Source organism: Mastomys coucha, unplaced genomic scaffold (assembly GCF_008632895.1).
Source record: "Mastomys coucha isolate ucsf_1 unplaced genomic scaffold, UCSF_Mcou_1 pScaffold8, whole genome shotgun sequence".
NCBI classification, from domain to species: domain Eukaryota; kingdom Metazoa; phylum Chordata; class Mammalia; order Rodentia; family Muridae; genus Mastomys; species Mastomys coucha.
Window position 1 is genome coordinate 49,542,912 of NW_022196914.1, and position 15,692 is coordinate 49,558,603.

Here is a 15,692-nt window from a genome sequence, read left to right on the forward strand (position 1 = left end):
TGTCCTTTTTATTAGATATTTTCTTTTTTTACATTTCAAATGATATCCCCTTTCCCGATTTCCCCTCTGAAATAAAAACCCTATTCCCTTCTCCCTCGCCCTGCTCAACAACCCACCCTCTCCCACTTCCTGGCCCTGGCATTCCCCTAAACTGGTGCATAGAGCCTTCACAGGACCAAGGGCCTCTCTTCCCATTGATGACAGAGTAGGCCATCTGCTGCTACAAATGCAGATGGAGCCATGAGTCCCACCATGTATACTCTTTGGTTTGTGGTTTAGTCCTTGGGAGCTCTGCGGGTAATGGTTAGTTCATATTATTGTTCCTCCTATGGGGCTGCAAACCCCTTCAGTTCCTTGGGTCCTTTCTCTAGCTCCTTCACTGGGGACCCTGTGCTCAGTCCAAGGATGGCTGTGAGCCTCTACTTCTGTATTAGTCAGGCACTGACACAGCCCTACAGTCTATTTCAAGTGAGTCTATAGTGGGATGAGATTGACTCTAAATTCTTCTTTTAGAGGCAAGTAGATAACCAAACCAAATATACAGAAAAATCTTGGCTGTTCATGAGACTACCTCATATGTCAGCACAGTTTGTGTTTGTGTGATTCTTCATGCTTAGAATCTATTTAGCTCTTTACATCTGTACATATATTATAAAAGTTTAGTATAAAGGTTTCCTGCTTTTTTGCAAGAACAGAGAATCCAGTGTGCATCGTCCTAAAGTCACTGATGCTCAAGGTGTTTTGTCTGTTTGTGTTTATTGTGTGTATTGTTTCTTAGTATATCTTTCACATTCATTAATCTTTAGTGAATATAGCATGTGTGGGTAATATCTAATCTATTATTGTTTCTGAGTAGTTTGTTATTTACTTAATACATTGCAGTTTGCATTTCTAGAAATACAGTGCCTTCCTCTAGTTATCTTGTTTCTACCTGAAACACACAATATATAGAAGGTGTTATAACCATTGATTTCAAGTCATTTATTTGTTAATTCTAGCAAAGGAATTTTTCTGGATTTGCATGTCTATTACACTTGATTCATGTTCAGATAGGTCCCATATTATTGAATGTTCTGTGTTTTTTGTTTTCTTTATCCACTTGAGCTCATTTGTCTTATATAATTTCTTTTCTCAGAAATACTTTGTTCCTTCTTGATTTTGTTTAAATTTTTTAATAAATGAGACCAATTCAGATGTTTAATCCAAGAGGCCCTTGTTTTTCTGTGTCTGGAATGTTTTTCTTAACATGGTTATTTCCAGTTCTATTCATGTTGTCATAAACAGAAGAATTCATCCATTTCTGGAGCTGAATGGCATTCTATTGTAAGGATCTTCTGTACTCATGAGTTGGTACTTATTTGCAACTTCCATGTCTTGGAATTTAAAAAAGCATTCCAATCATTTCATAATCATGAAAATGAGGGTCTTTTTCACATGGAGACATCACTTCCTTCTGATATATACACAGGACTGAAATGAATAGATCATACAGTAATTCTAATTATAGTTTTCTCAGGAACGTTCATATTGCTTTCCATACAACCATAGGAGTTTACATTTAGAATTTGTTTTTTCCTGAAGAAAGTATCAAATTCTGTTTAGATTCTGTCATATCATGCTTTCCTGTGGGATTCCTCTCAAGACAGTAACCTGACACTGGTGGAATACATCCAGCTGGACATTGCTTTGGCAAAATAACATCCCTTTTACTAAAGTCAGGACTAAAAGCAAAATTCTTTTGAATCATTTGTGCCATGATTTTATATATATGTATATGTATATATATATACATGTATATATATATATACATACATGCATATATACATAGGTTTAGTATATATGCATGAATATATATACATATGAGTATATATACATATGCATATATATATAAGATTATCATATATATAAAATTATCAGCAGCATGGAATAACAAATATGGTTTAAAACATAAATCTCAAAAATAATGGCTAATTTTTTAAGCAATACACAGTGAATAGTTAGATTGAAATAGATTCTTCTGAAGTGGACTTAATTGGTAGATATTTTCTTAATTTATTTCTGCCAAGGGTAGGCAAGACCTCCTGTACTTATGGAAACAAGATTCTATAATGAATGAACTCCAGCCACCCTTTTCCCTTTGAGGGAAACTGAAGCTACTTAGAATTTGTGGTGTCTTCTATACTTGTGAATGTTAGTTTAAGTCCACTAGATTGGTATTACAGTGATTTATATGCCAGGGTTTGCAGAAGGTTGATGTACAAATTAATAAATGTAAATGTCACAATTTATAGAAAAATATATGGTATTTCTCTACTCACCTCTGTACAATTCCAGTTGCATGCACTGTGTTCTTTTGGATCAATTACTGTCTTTCAAATAAATCTAAGGAAGAGATACTCTTTCAAAAATAGATAAAAATACCACCCATTTCTTTACTCTAAGAATGATGCCAAAGAAGTATCTGTATATATAAACTTTGTCATAGTAGTGCCTACCTTTTTTCCAGGGATAAAGTGAAATTTTCTATAAAATTATATGATTTTGTTTTAATTCTTATAGAAAAAACTGAGATAATTCTTCCTGAGCTCTGAAAATTTATGTTATAAACTTTCTTGCCATCAATTACCTCAGCTAACCTTCAGATACTCTAGAAGTTGTGTCTAATTTCTCATTTTGGGCCATTGTTTTTACTTAATCATACTAACATTTAGAAGATATCCGAATTGAACACAAGGACCTAGTCATATTCCATTACTGAGTCTCTATATATCTGCAGTTGAGAGTCCAATTGTAGAAATCATTTAAAGAAAGTAATTAAAAGATTAGATCGATTTATTCTATATACACAACAAACTACAAATGAGTATTAGAGCCTGATATTTAAGTGAGCATTGCTTACAAAACAATGTTTAAACATTTGCAGTATAAAGTTACTGATATTAAAAAATTCAAGACCATTGAACAGGAAAATGTAATTTAATTTAGTAAGATGAAAGTTTGAATTTATTCCCTTAAAAAGATCCTCTTAGTGAAACTTTAAAGGGTATATTGACATTAAACTTTTCTACTCATAACCTGAGTATGACATAAGCAGTCATGTGTCAGTTCCATGTAGTTCCTCTCTTCAAAAATACTATGAACTATATTGCTGAGAACAGTGTGATTCGTGCCAGCACTTTGCAAAAAATAGTCTGGCCTTATCAATTAAAATTAAATGTGTGTATAGAAATGGGCCAGTCATTTCCTCCTAGATATATCCAGAACTCAAAGAATATATTTATGTATCAAGAGACAGATACTGGCAGGCATTCTGATCTTTTTATTTGCAACAACACAATGCCAATAGGAGTCAATCAAGAAAATACCCGTGGAATACTTCACAATGACCACAGACTACAATGGAAAGCAAATCACTGCATTCACTGTAACAACCATGTGAATGAGGCCACAGATGGAGACACACACACTAAATGACTGATGTTTAAAACTGTAATGTTAAAAGGCAAAATGAAAGCTCCTGCTTGTATATACATATTTATACTGTAAAACTGTACATTATAAAAAGCCATTAGATTGAAGGATAACAGGAAGGCTTTGGAATGCTTAGGAGGGTTCTAGTGCTTGGACTCGGCAGTGGCATGTGTTTTTTTTCTTTGCAATTACTCATTAATTTTACTGCTTTGTATATTTTTCAACATGAATATTTTACTTCAAAGAGATATTTTAAAATAATATCAAATATCACTCAAGGTAAATAGCATAGCATTTACTCCAAAATTATGAAATATATCCATTTTGTCTAAAAAGAAGTAATTAAATCAAAATGAAGCTTTTTATCAGAGTACAAAGCTAAATGCCATGTGAGAAAGAAGGCAAAAACCAAATTAATTCTTCATTAAAGAAAAAGCTGTACATTGATAACAGTTTTAGACTTGACATGCAAATTCGTTTAAAGCCATAATACTCAAATAATTTAAAGTCCTTAGTAAAATTAATAAGATGAATAAAAGAAATGAGAAAATTTGAGTTATTCAAATTCAGAGGTTTTGTCAGGAAATTTTGACCCTGAGAAAAATGTGCTATTTTTCAGTTATTAACAATACTATGCCATTAAAGTTGATATTTTCCTAGTCCAGTCTCTTGGCGGACCAACATGGCTCTTAAAATGAAGTATGTGTGGAGAGTGGTTGTCTGATGCTGAGAATGAAAATAAAGAATAATGCATTGGTTTGCACTTAATGTTACTATTGCTTTAACTCTAGAAAAGCTGCTTAGATTTGTAATATTACTAGTCCTTTCTTTCCTTGTTTATAGAATATGTATAATAATAGTAACTTTTACATACAGATATACATAAACAAAATTGTTATCAGTCAGATGCTCCTCTGATGTGCTGCTCTCTAGCTAAAAAGATTAAAGGTCACACAAAGGGAACTTCTAAAGACTAAGAACTTCTTTTAGCTTTAGCTTGAAAAAGAGCCTAAGGATGATCATTCATCAATAATGATTTTCTATGATATGTCGTTTTTTTTTCAATGTTCTGCTGAATTTACAAAATTTGAAATACAACCACATACAGAAAGTTAAAATGCTTATGAGGTAAAAAAAAAAAAGAAAAATATGAGGAAATAACCTTCTAGTTAACAATTAGAGTCATATGATTGAAGGAAATACAGATTTCCCAGATAGTTTGCATTTCATGTAAACTGATAAAATAATAAATGTATTATACAAATTTCCTGAACATTCTGCATTTATTTGTTATATCTGACAAACTAGAATATATGAAAGACTCAAGCATTGTAAATGATGTAGAGTGTTCAAAACTGCACACCCTTAGCATCCAGTATCTATCTTAAGAGTTGATTAATAAGGACTCAACATGTTCATCTCTGAGTTTTAGAATGCTTTTTCCAAAATTTTACAAAATAGAAAATAGATACAAGTTTTAAATTAAAGTATGTATCATAGTCAGGGTTTCTATTCCTGCATAAACATCAAAACCAAGAAGCAAGTTGGGGAGGAAAGGGTTTGTTGAACTTACTTCCACATTGCTGTTTATCACCAAAGGAAGTCAGGACTGGAACTCAAGCAGGTCAGTAAGGAGCATCTCTCCATAGCCTCTGCATCAGCTTCAGTTGAGGAAGTGCCTCCATGAGATCCAGCTATGGGGCATTTTCTCAATTAGTGATCAAGGTGGCGGAGGCCCCCTTGTGGGTGGTACCATCTCTGGGCTGGTAGTGTTGAGTTCTATAAGAAAGCAGGCTGAGCAAGCCAGGGGTAGCAAGCCTTTAAGGAACATCCCTCCATGGCCTCTGTATCAGCTCCTGCTTCCTGACCTGCTTGAGTTCCAGTCCTGACTTCCTTTGGTGATAAACATCAATGTGGAAGTGTAAGCTGAATAAATCCTTTCCTCCCCAACTTACTTCTTGGTCATGATGTTTGTACAGGAATAGAAACCCTGACTAAGACAGTATGTTAAAATGAAAACACCTTGAAACAAAAGAAAAGATATATCCATGGTTGTATGTTTGTGTATGTGTGAGCCATGTGTCTTTTGAGTACAGGTGCATTGGTAACACAGCATCAGTGGAATTCAGATGACAACCTTGGCTAACAATCCTCATACTCTATCTTGTTTGGGGCAGGGTTTCTCTGTTGTTTGCAGATATATTCCCCAGACCAGCTGGTCCTCAAGCTTCTAGGGATTCCTGATTGTTTGCCTCTCCTCTGTATGTGTTAGAACTGGGATTGCAGACCTGTGACACTACATATGGTTTTGGATGGAATTCTGACCATTTGAACGCAGGTTCCTATGCTTATCTTGCAAGTGCTATCCATTGATCAGTCTCTCCATACTGAAAATAAAAGCTCCTAAACAGGAACCAACCAGATTCACTAAAACATCTAATTATATATTTATTAATTATAGCGTGATTTAGTACATATAATGGGCTTATAGAAATGCTAAGCACTCAGGTAAGAATCTCTAAAGAGGAGAGTGTGCTAATTGTACCACTCATCCTTAACCCTAAAGTGTTTTCTAATAATGCATTACTGAAACATATTTAGAGGTAAACTCTACAGATTATTACTCTACAGATAATTACTTATTATTATTATTGCTACTCATTGGAATTTGAGTGAGTTAATAAGTGGGTAAGTTTGCTGAATGAGCAAATGGATGAAGATAAACTATGTAAACTATAGTTAAGTTTTCCAAATGAATCTCACTTTACAAAGTTAGTTGTAGGGATTTTATAATCTACTATAGATAGAAATTCCAAGATATTGTCATTAAAGTTGGCTGCTAAAACTAAAAAGAGATGCAAGCAATCTATTTTTCACACGCAGCTGATGAAATACAATAGTCAGTATTGTAAAAAATGATCAAAATGTACCAAAATCTATGACTGATAACACATCAGAGTAAAAGAAGTAAGCTATATAATTTATGCTTTATGTACTTGGAACAAAGGCCCATGGTATAATGAGGAGTCACACTTAGATTTACAGATTCCTAAAATATAAAATAATGAGGTATCCTAATTTTAGAAAATAATTTAGAGTAACTTATAAATTAATATATTAAGTATAAAAACATGTTTTTTCCCTGAATCTACTGACTCCTGTAAAGTTCACCATTCTCAAGCCTACTAGTTAAATTAAGATGTCAACATTTGGAGTTCATTTGAGTAACTGGTTTTTTTTCTTGTTGTTGTTATGGAATATGCCACTTAACACTACCATTTATTCTTTATTTCCTTTTCTATCTATTCTACTTTAGGAGCCTTTATAAAATTTAGAGACCATGACATATTAATCATTATAGCCTTAGCAGTTTGCAATGAAGCTATTGTAGACAGATGGATAGATGGATGGATAGATAGATGAATGGATGGATAGATGGATGGATGGATGGATGGATGGATGGATTAAAACATAAATATACTTCGCAAGCAATGGCTCTGTGAGGTGTTTGTTAACTCTACCTGCCTACAAGAATCACCTGAATTTCTTTTAAATACAATAAAATTGTCTTCATTCCATCCAAAGGTACTTAAATCAGATTTTCTGGTATGGAACTTTAATATTTTTTCATACTACAAACTTTTAAGAGAAAGCTTTGGCTAGAGGTATTACTCAATAGTGGAACATTTGCCTTATATGTTTAAAGTCCTAGGGTCCATCAACAACACTTCAATTCCACCATAAAAAGAAACAAACAAAGTAAACAAACAAGCTAAAAACAGCAGCAATAAGAATTTTATACTTTGCACTTTTCCTTATCAAAATCCCTTAAAAAACAAACTGGATCACTTAGTCCAATCAAAACTTTCTCTCTGCTAATACATATTGGATGGCTTTATCTATACCCAGAATTCCAAGTTTTTTAAACAAAATATTTATTAATAAATATTTATTGTTGGACAAATTGTAGTGATGCTTAATGGAGACAGAATGAGCTTTGAAAGTAGATTACTTTTGTGAATAATTTTACCATAGAAGGCACCTATTCTTTTTGTCTTCTATTGACTGAACATTTTTCATACTTCCTTATAATATTTTGACAAATATTTGACTTACAGAGAAATAGTGCCCTCTTAATTGCATCTCCACTAACTATAGCATCTATCTAGTTTGGGCTTTATAAGTACACTGGGATGCCTACTTGTTGTTGGTGTTATATTTAACAATTTTACAGTTGGTGAGAAATTCATACAATAGCATCACATCTATATTATTCCAGCCCTCCCTCACCCCTTCAACTTCTCTTATATCCCCTACTCATAAATTCATGGTTTCTTCTTTGCTTATTATTGTGATAAATGTAAATATACATATATATATACATACAAGCATATACATACAAATACCATACACATAAATAAGTACATATGTGTATTCACAAAAATACATGTAGCTCATTGAGTCCATTTAACTTTTATTTAAAGTATACATTGTCAGGGCCAATCACTTGTAATTAGACAATCTATGGAAGATTTCAGCCCTGATGAGAAATGATTCTCCCTCTCTCACAAGGCATTGTAGTTGGACCTTATGAACTATTCCTTTCCCACATTGTCTTTTCAACTTGTATTGTCATTACTCTGATTTTACTCTTGCTTTCCAAATGCCTGAGGTAAGCTTATGAGGTAATTTTGCAGAATATCTAGATATATAGCCCATTAATATTAATGTCAATTTTTTTTATCTAATTTGAAGTCTCAAAATAAATTAAATGTTGTCAGGGCTTAGATGAGTACAAAATATGATGTTTTAGGGAAAATGGCCAATAAATGCATTTTTGATTTTGAGCTTTTGTTAATTATTGTTTTTTCACAAGTAAAAGTTACTTACCTAGATAACATTATAAAATATTGGCATACAGCTGGCTCTTATTGAAGAAACTGCTTTTAATTTGGTATTTTAAGATGAATTACTGGTAATAAGCCAAAAATCAAGATCAAAAGGCATAAACGCATAGAAGATTAAAAATCTATCTTACTGTTTCAGAAATGCCTGTGAAATCCTCTAGGTGATTCTGATTATGACATAATTAAATTCAGCATGTGAGAGGTATAGAATTCTAAGAATTCATCAATAATTATTCAAACGAAAGAGAAATTTGAAAACTAAAGGCTATAGATAAGACAAAATATCAAATGTCTTATTTTTAAGAGGTAAGAATCATTAAAAGTTCTGTGCAATATTTAATAGTCAATGGGAAAACAAGAAGATATGGTCTGAGGGATCAATATTGGTAGGATCTTGAAAATAAGCCCTTGTAACTAGCTGTCAGTAACAATATCACAAGGAAAAGAGACACCCCAATGTAAACACAAGAAATCAAGAAATCTGATCTTTTCAAAACAATAATCTTAAAGCTTTGGGGGCTAGGTTTATGTATAAAGAGGAAATGATGAATACTAAGGAAGAAATTAAACAAACTGTCAGAAGATATCTATGAGAACTTGATGCAAGAAAGAGACCTCCAGTCAGTCAGCTTTCCTTGCCTGTTCCCCTATCAACCACCATCACCACACTGCCACATACTCAGACCAGTGGGAATTCTGAGGGAACTTTAGGAAGGGAATTGTCGAGCATGTTACCTTCGTGTCCCACAAAGCCATCTCACCCAAAGCTAGAAACTGGACCACATGTATCTAGATTCTGAACCCTACTTGAGAAAGACTTCCAGCATCATTCACCTTCTTCCTACCTTGCCTGCCTATTAGCCACCTACCTTCTCTGTTAAACTTGCCCTCTTTGATATCTGAATCTGGATCTGGGATCAGAATTTAAGGTAGTATATTTCAGAAAAGCTCCCCTGTCTCCTCCTACTTTTAGCCACTTGACCAATCATTCGAAATGTTTTCTGCTGAAGGAAAGTATTAGTAGAGAGATTGATTTTGAAAGGCATGAATAAGGAACTTTCAAATGCAGCTTTGATTTTCAAAAATTAATTGACATCCTGTCACTCTGAAGAAAAATCTATAAGCTTCAGGCTATTGTTTATGCAAAGTATGTGAGGAAAAGATGCAGGCTAAGAAAATGAGAAATAGCTGAATCCTTCTTAGAGTGTTAGTGTATATAAACTGGATGAATATTCACATTGACTGGTGGTTTGCATGAGAATGGTCTTCACAGACTAATAAGTTGGAAAACTTCATCTCCAGTTGTTAAGGAAGGGTTAAGCAGTATGACATTGATGCCCTTGTTGAAGGAGTTGTGTCACTGGGCTGAGGTGGAGGGGGATAGGATTTTAGGCTTCAAAATCCTAGGCCTTTCCCAGATTTCTCACTGCCTTTTCCTTGTGAAACAAGACATAAGCTCTCAGCTAATGCTGCAGCATCATGCCTGCCTGCCTGCATGTATGCATGCCTGACTGCCTGCAACAAAGCTCCTAGCCAGAATAATCATGAACTCTAAAGTACTTGAAAATATTAGATCCCAGTAAACCCTCTTCTTTATACTTCCTTGGTTATGATATCATATAAAGCAATACAAAAATAACTAAGACAGAAGTTGGTTAGAGTGCGTCATTTCTCTTACAGATTTGATCATGCTGATTATGGAGGAAGGGAAAATATTTGGGGACTTTAGACTAGAGATAATGATTGAACACTCTGATCAGGGCTTCATGAGTCAGCTTAGTTACTAGGATATAATAGGATCTAGCAGGAGATTGGACGGCAGTAGTGATGAGAGCAATGTAGGCTGTGAGGCCCAGTAAAAGGCTTTAGAGGAAACAATATTAGCAACTGCGCTAGATCCTTGTGAAATTTGACAAATGATATTACATCCTTTTGCTATTGTCCTAAGAATCTGTCTGAGACTAAGTTGAAATTTTGGGAACTACTTTTCTCAAAAAGATTTGAAACCTGCCTAATATTGACCTGCCACATGATTTTTTGGGGGAGGTGTGTCCCCCTTTATGCAGGTCTGTATTGAAAGAAAAAAACCAAAAACAAAACAAACAACAGCAACAAACACAAGCAGGGTAGAAAGAAATGCAAAATGTATAGCTTGGGAATGGGCATGGGGTGGAGTACCAGGAAATTTAAAGTGGAACTGAGGCTCCTGTTAAAAGAGATAAGAAGATACTTGACCTGCAATGCAATAAAGGCTGTGTGTGGTGTCTTCAGGGCAGGACTCCAGCCAGCTAATCCTGCAGTATGTAAAAACAAAATATCTGAGGAATTGTCTGCTCCTAAAAGCAACAACACATCAATGCTTATGCAAATATATTTCAAAGAAGGGGTCAGGTTCCATCCCCAAAAGGCAGCCAAACATGGCAATGATTGCCATGTTTCTGGCCTTAGAGTCAGGAAGTATACAAAAGTAAGGGGGTTACACAATAGTTCTTCTCTGTTAAAACAGCTATTGAGGAGAGCTGGGTGTCAGGAGAATCCCTTCATGAAGGCCCCGAGAGGCCATTACATGTAGCTGTAAATGTGTGGCAGTCAGCAAAGCTGGAAGGGCAGAACCATCTAAGCTCTGTGACATTAGACATAGAGCTACAGGATTTGGATGTTGTCCTGCTAGGATTTATTCTGCTTTGGGTCCAGTATTTCCTCACAATTCTCCCAAGTCTTGGAATCGAAATGTATATTCCTCCCCACTGTGTGCTGAAACTATGTAATTGTATTTTGACTGTATAGATGATTACAATTATGAGATTATTTAGAGTCTTAGAAGAGACTTAGACTTTGAACTTTTCAAGTGTGTTGTGTTGTGACTGTGAAGCTTATGGAAACTTGTGGAGTTGAAATAAAACTAAATGGATTTTGCATTTTGATATAGACAGAAGCCTAAGGGGGACTCGAATATGGTGGTTTGAATTAATGCCTCCCCATAGGCTATTAGAATACTTACCCCTCAACTTGTTTGAAATGTTTTAGACGACTATTGAAAGTGGGTCATGGGTGATAGGATTTGAGGATGCAAATCCCAGGCCATCCCTCAATAGCATACTCTGCCTCTAACTTGTGGATCAAAATGTGAACTCTCATATACTGTTCCTGCCTGCCTCCCTGCCATCAATACTTTGTACCATGGTCACCTTAAACTATAATACTGCAGTAAACTCACCCTTCTGAGACTTGTCTTTGTCAAGAAATCTTATAAGAGTACTATAAAATTAAATAAGAATTGAATATCTGAGTAAATTGTCAGTTATTAGCAGAGTTTTCACTAATGAATTCCTAAACTGTGCTTGGGTTGACACAATCCCTGTCTCTCTGACTCTCTGTCATAAATAGCTAAATACATACAGACACACAGACACAAACACACACACACAGTACACATACATTTGTTGCTTACTGTATGTACTGCCTAGTTTTAGGTAATCTCAATTGAGAAAATGCTTCCATAAGATTGGGCTATAGGGCAATTTTATAATAAGTGATTGATAGGGTAGGGTCCAACCCACTGTAGGTGGGACCACCCCTGAGATGATGGTCCTGGGTTCTAAGAAAGCAGACTGAGCAAGACATGAAAAACATTGCACTAACTAGCACTTTTCCACGGCCTCTGCATCAGCTCCTGCCTCTAAGTTTAGATCCAAAAATGGCTTTCTTCACTCTGGAACGTATACAAACCTAGATTTCTGCATCCACAGGATTGGATGATGTTCAATTTAGTGATGACGGGAGGATTTCTAGAGAGCTGTTGGTTTTGTATTTATGTTAGAAGGCAAAACAAGCTGGGTGCTGATGTCAGAAAAGTACTCCAGTAGGAAGTAGCAGGGTGAATGTATTCTCTAACAAGGATCAAAAACAGGCAGTCAAAATATCAGCCTCTTTTCCTTAGGATATCTTTCTTTTCTTTTTTTAATTGAGAGAAACATGCTTGTTGTCTTCTTTATTGTGATTATTATTATTATTTTATTTTATTTGCTTATTTATCTTTTTTTTTATACTCCAGATTTTATTCCCCTCCAGGTCTACCCTCCAACTTTTCCACATCCCATACCTCCTCCTTCCCTCGTCTTCATGAGGATGTCCCCACCACCCATGCCTACCCCACCAGACCTCTAAATTCCCTGGGGCCTCCAGTCTCTTGAGAGTTAGGTGCTTCATCTCTGAATGAACACACACCCAGAAGTCCTTTACAGTATGTGTGTTGGGGGCCTCATATTAGTCGGTGTATGCTGCCTGGTTGGTGGTCCAGTGTCTGATCTTGGGGGTTCCAGATTAATTGAGATTGCTGGTACTCCTACAGGATCACCCTCCTCAGCTTCTTCTAGCTTTTCCCTATTCAACCATAGGTGTCAGCAGCTTCTGTTCATTGGCTGGGTGTGAATATCTGCATCTGACTCTTTCAGCTGCTTGCTGGGTCTTTTGAAGGGCAGCCAGAATAGGTCTCCTTCGTGAGCACTTTGTAGCTTCAGTAATAGTTGTCAGGCCTTGGGACCTCTCCTTGAGCCTAATCTCACTTTGGACCTATCGCTGGACCTTCTTTTCCTCAGGCTCTTCTCCATTAACATCCCTGCAGTTCTTTCAGACAGTAACAATTATGGGTCAGAGTTTGACTGTGGAATAACAACCCCATCCCTCACTTGATGCGTCCCTGTCTTCCTGCTGGAGGTGGGTTTTACAAGTTCCTTCTCCCCACTGTAGGGCCTTGCAACTAGGGTCCCTGATCTCTTTCAGTGTGGACAGCCCTTGGAAAGACACTGCCCTCTAGAGGAGGCTCCTCCCCTTCAGCTCATCTTTTCAGAAAACACCCTTACAGATTTGTGCTCTGGATTGCAGATCCAATCCAATGGACAACCAGGATTAACCATCATTGCTACCAGCATTTACAGAGCTGCAGGAAATAAATACAGTACAATGGTGAAATGTCTTATATTATCCAGATAAGGAGAATGAACCCGTGAGACAATTAAATACTAGACTCAGAAATTCTTGTTTCATTTCATGGAACCTCAAACATTTATCTTCTCACAGCTTCCCTACTTTGTTTATTTCCTTTACTTTTTCTTCACCAAAAAGCAAAGCAAAAAAGAAAAAGAAAGTAATAGAAGTGGCCATGAGTAAAACAAAGGTGAGTTATGAGATTTTTTTCTAGAAATTTATGTGCAGCATGGCCACTGGACACCAAGCACACAAGGTGGGAAATAACAAAGTTGTGTGTTTTAAGAATTCAGTTGTCTGCCTTCATTGGAAAAAAATTATGAAATCACTGCATATTCCTACAAGGTAGTAACAGAAGCATAGCCTTTTTATTATATGTAAACTCTAAATTTCATAGAATATGGGAATTTTTATTTACAAAAAGGGAAAGACTACAGTGTTGTGTGCTTCCTAGATACAAAAATCTCCTTCATTTCACTATATTGAAAATAGATGTGGACATTTTTTCTGAAAGTGGTAATGACTTGATCTGTGACAAATACTAATCTATTACACAGATTTAATTTTCATTTCACTACATTGTATCCCATGAACATTTCTATCTAGTCTTTAATTAAACATGATTTGCACAAATTGAGGTCAGTTTTCATTTAGACTGCTTGCAGTGTTAATCACAGTGCAAATAGCCTTCATCAATGAAAGAGCTACATTACACTAACACATAAGCATCTCTATGTAATTGCAGTCTGCTCTTTAATCCTGCATATTACTAGATAAGTACACATGGGATGGTTTGCTAAATTTTCTATTGTATTAAGTATATAATTCATTTATGCATTTTTATGAATTTAGATTTAATATATTTTATGTTTAAAAAACCAAGTGTATACTTAAGTGATGAAAAGATCCTGTTACCATAGTTGGAATATGTCTATAAAACATTCAAGTTCAACCTGTTCAATGCTACTTTTTCTTATCCCATTTTAAACTCTGGATAAAGGTGTTGACTTGCTTTTGAAGAATCAGATAGCTTTAATTATAACTTGTTTTGTTAATTGTTATCAATGGGCACTGAGGTGCCTATAGTTGAAAAGTTTGAAAGATTAGCTGTCTTTTTGATTCACATGCAGAAATTGAAAACAGTATTTATTGTGCATGCATGTGGAAGATTCTATGAAACTAAGAGAGCAGTGTATATACATTATTACTATTATAGAAAAGTCCTGGTTATTCTCATATTGTTGGTGATTAAAATTCCATTATTCTAAAAATTAAAGAAGCAACAGTGTTGTGGGGTATTTGAAACTTAAAATGCTAATATATATATATATATATATATATATATATATATATATGCTTATATTATATACATATATATGATGTCACCTACTCAAAAATGAAATTACATATTACAACTATTAACATCAAACCTTGAATCTGTCCCTGTGCTGTCATCCTGTTCAGTTCTCAAGGTCACAGTTGAAAGGCTTCATTAGACTTTCTGGAAGGGTAAGAGGAAACTGCCTTGCATTGTTCCAAGTCTGCAGTGCTAAAAGATTGAGTTTGGTCAGATGGCATCACGTGGTCCTTGTAATCTGTTCCCTTCCTTGTTTCATTAGACTCAGGATGCCCATATTACCTCCAAATATGGAAGCCCTATATACATGAATACAATTTTATTCTTCCTTTTAGACACTACCGTCTATATCTTGTCCTCATTTGTACTGATTAAGCTGTCCCCTCAAATCCAAAATCAGAGTATATATTTTTTTTAATTTGGTCTTCTTCAGACATAAGTACTCAGTTTATTCTCTATTTCTGTGAATAAAAAATCAATATATCTTACTCCATAAAACAAACAAATGATTCTGTTTTAGAAATCAAGCTTTAGTTTATTAGATATTGATATATGATCATTTAGGAGAAATTTCAATATGTGATACCGAAAAACATGTCATAAACTGAGTTTTTAATAAAATGAACGGTATAGTAATTTTAATCACATTAAAATAATTTGAAATTTTAGTAGGACCAAAAGCTTAGAATATCATGTGATTCTAAAAATATAGTATGATGAAGAGTTGGTTCAGTGATTCAGTGTGTTTGTTGTTCTTTCAGAGAACTCTCTCAGCACCCACATCAGCAGGCTCAAAACTGCCTGTAACTCCAGGAAATCTAATACCTTCTCGTAAACTGACATTTGTATTATCCACATATGCATGCATACACATGCATAAATGAACACACACACAAAAAAAAACACATGAAGAAAAATAAAATGAATCCTTAAAATTCACAATAATGTTCTCTGTTGTCCAAAATTAGCAT

At 35.0% G+C, this 15,692-nt stretch overlaps 1 protein-coding gene across 2 annotated transcripts in view; it reads left to right on the forward strand.

The window, feature by feature from the left end:
- Positions 1–15,692, forward strand: part of Edil3 (EGF like repeats and discoidin domains 3) — a 486,419-nt gene that overhangs the window by 260,410 nt on the left and 210,317 nt on the right. The window lies entirely within an intron of this gene.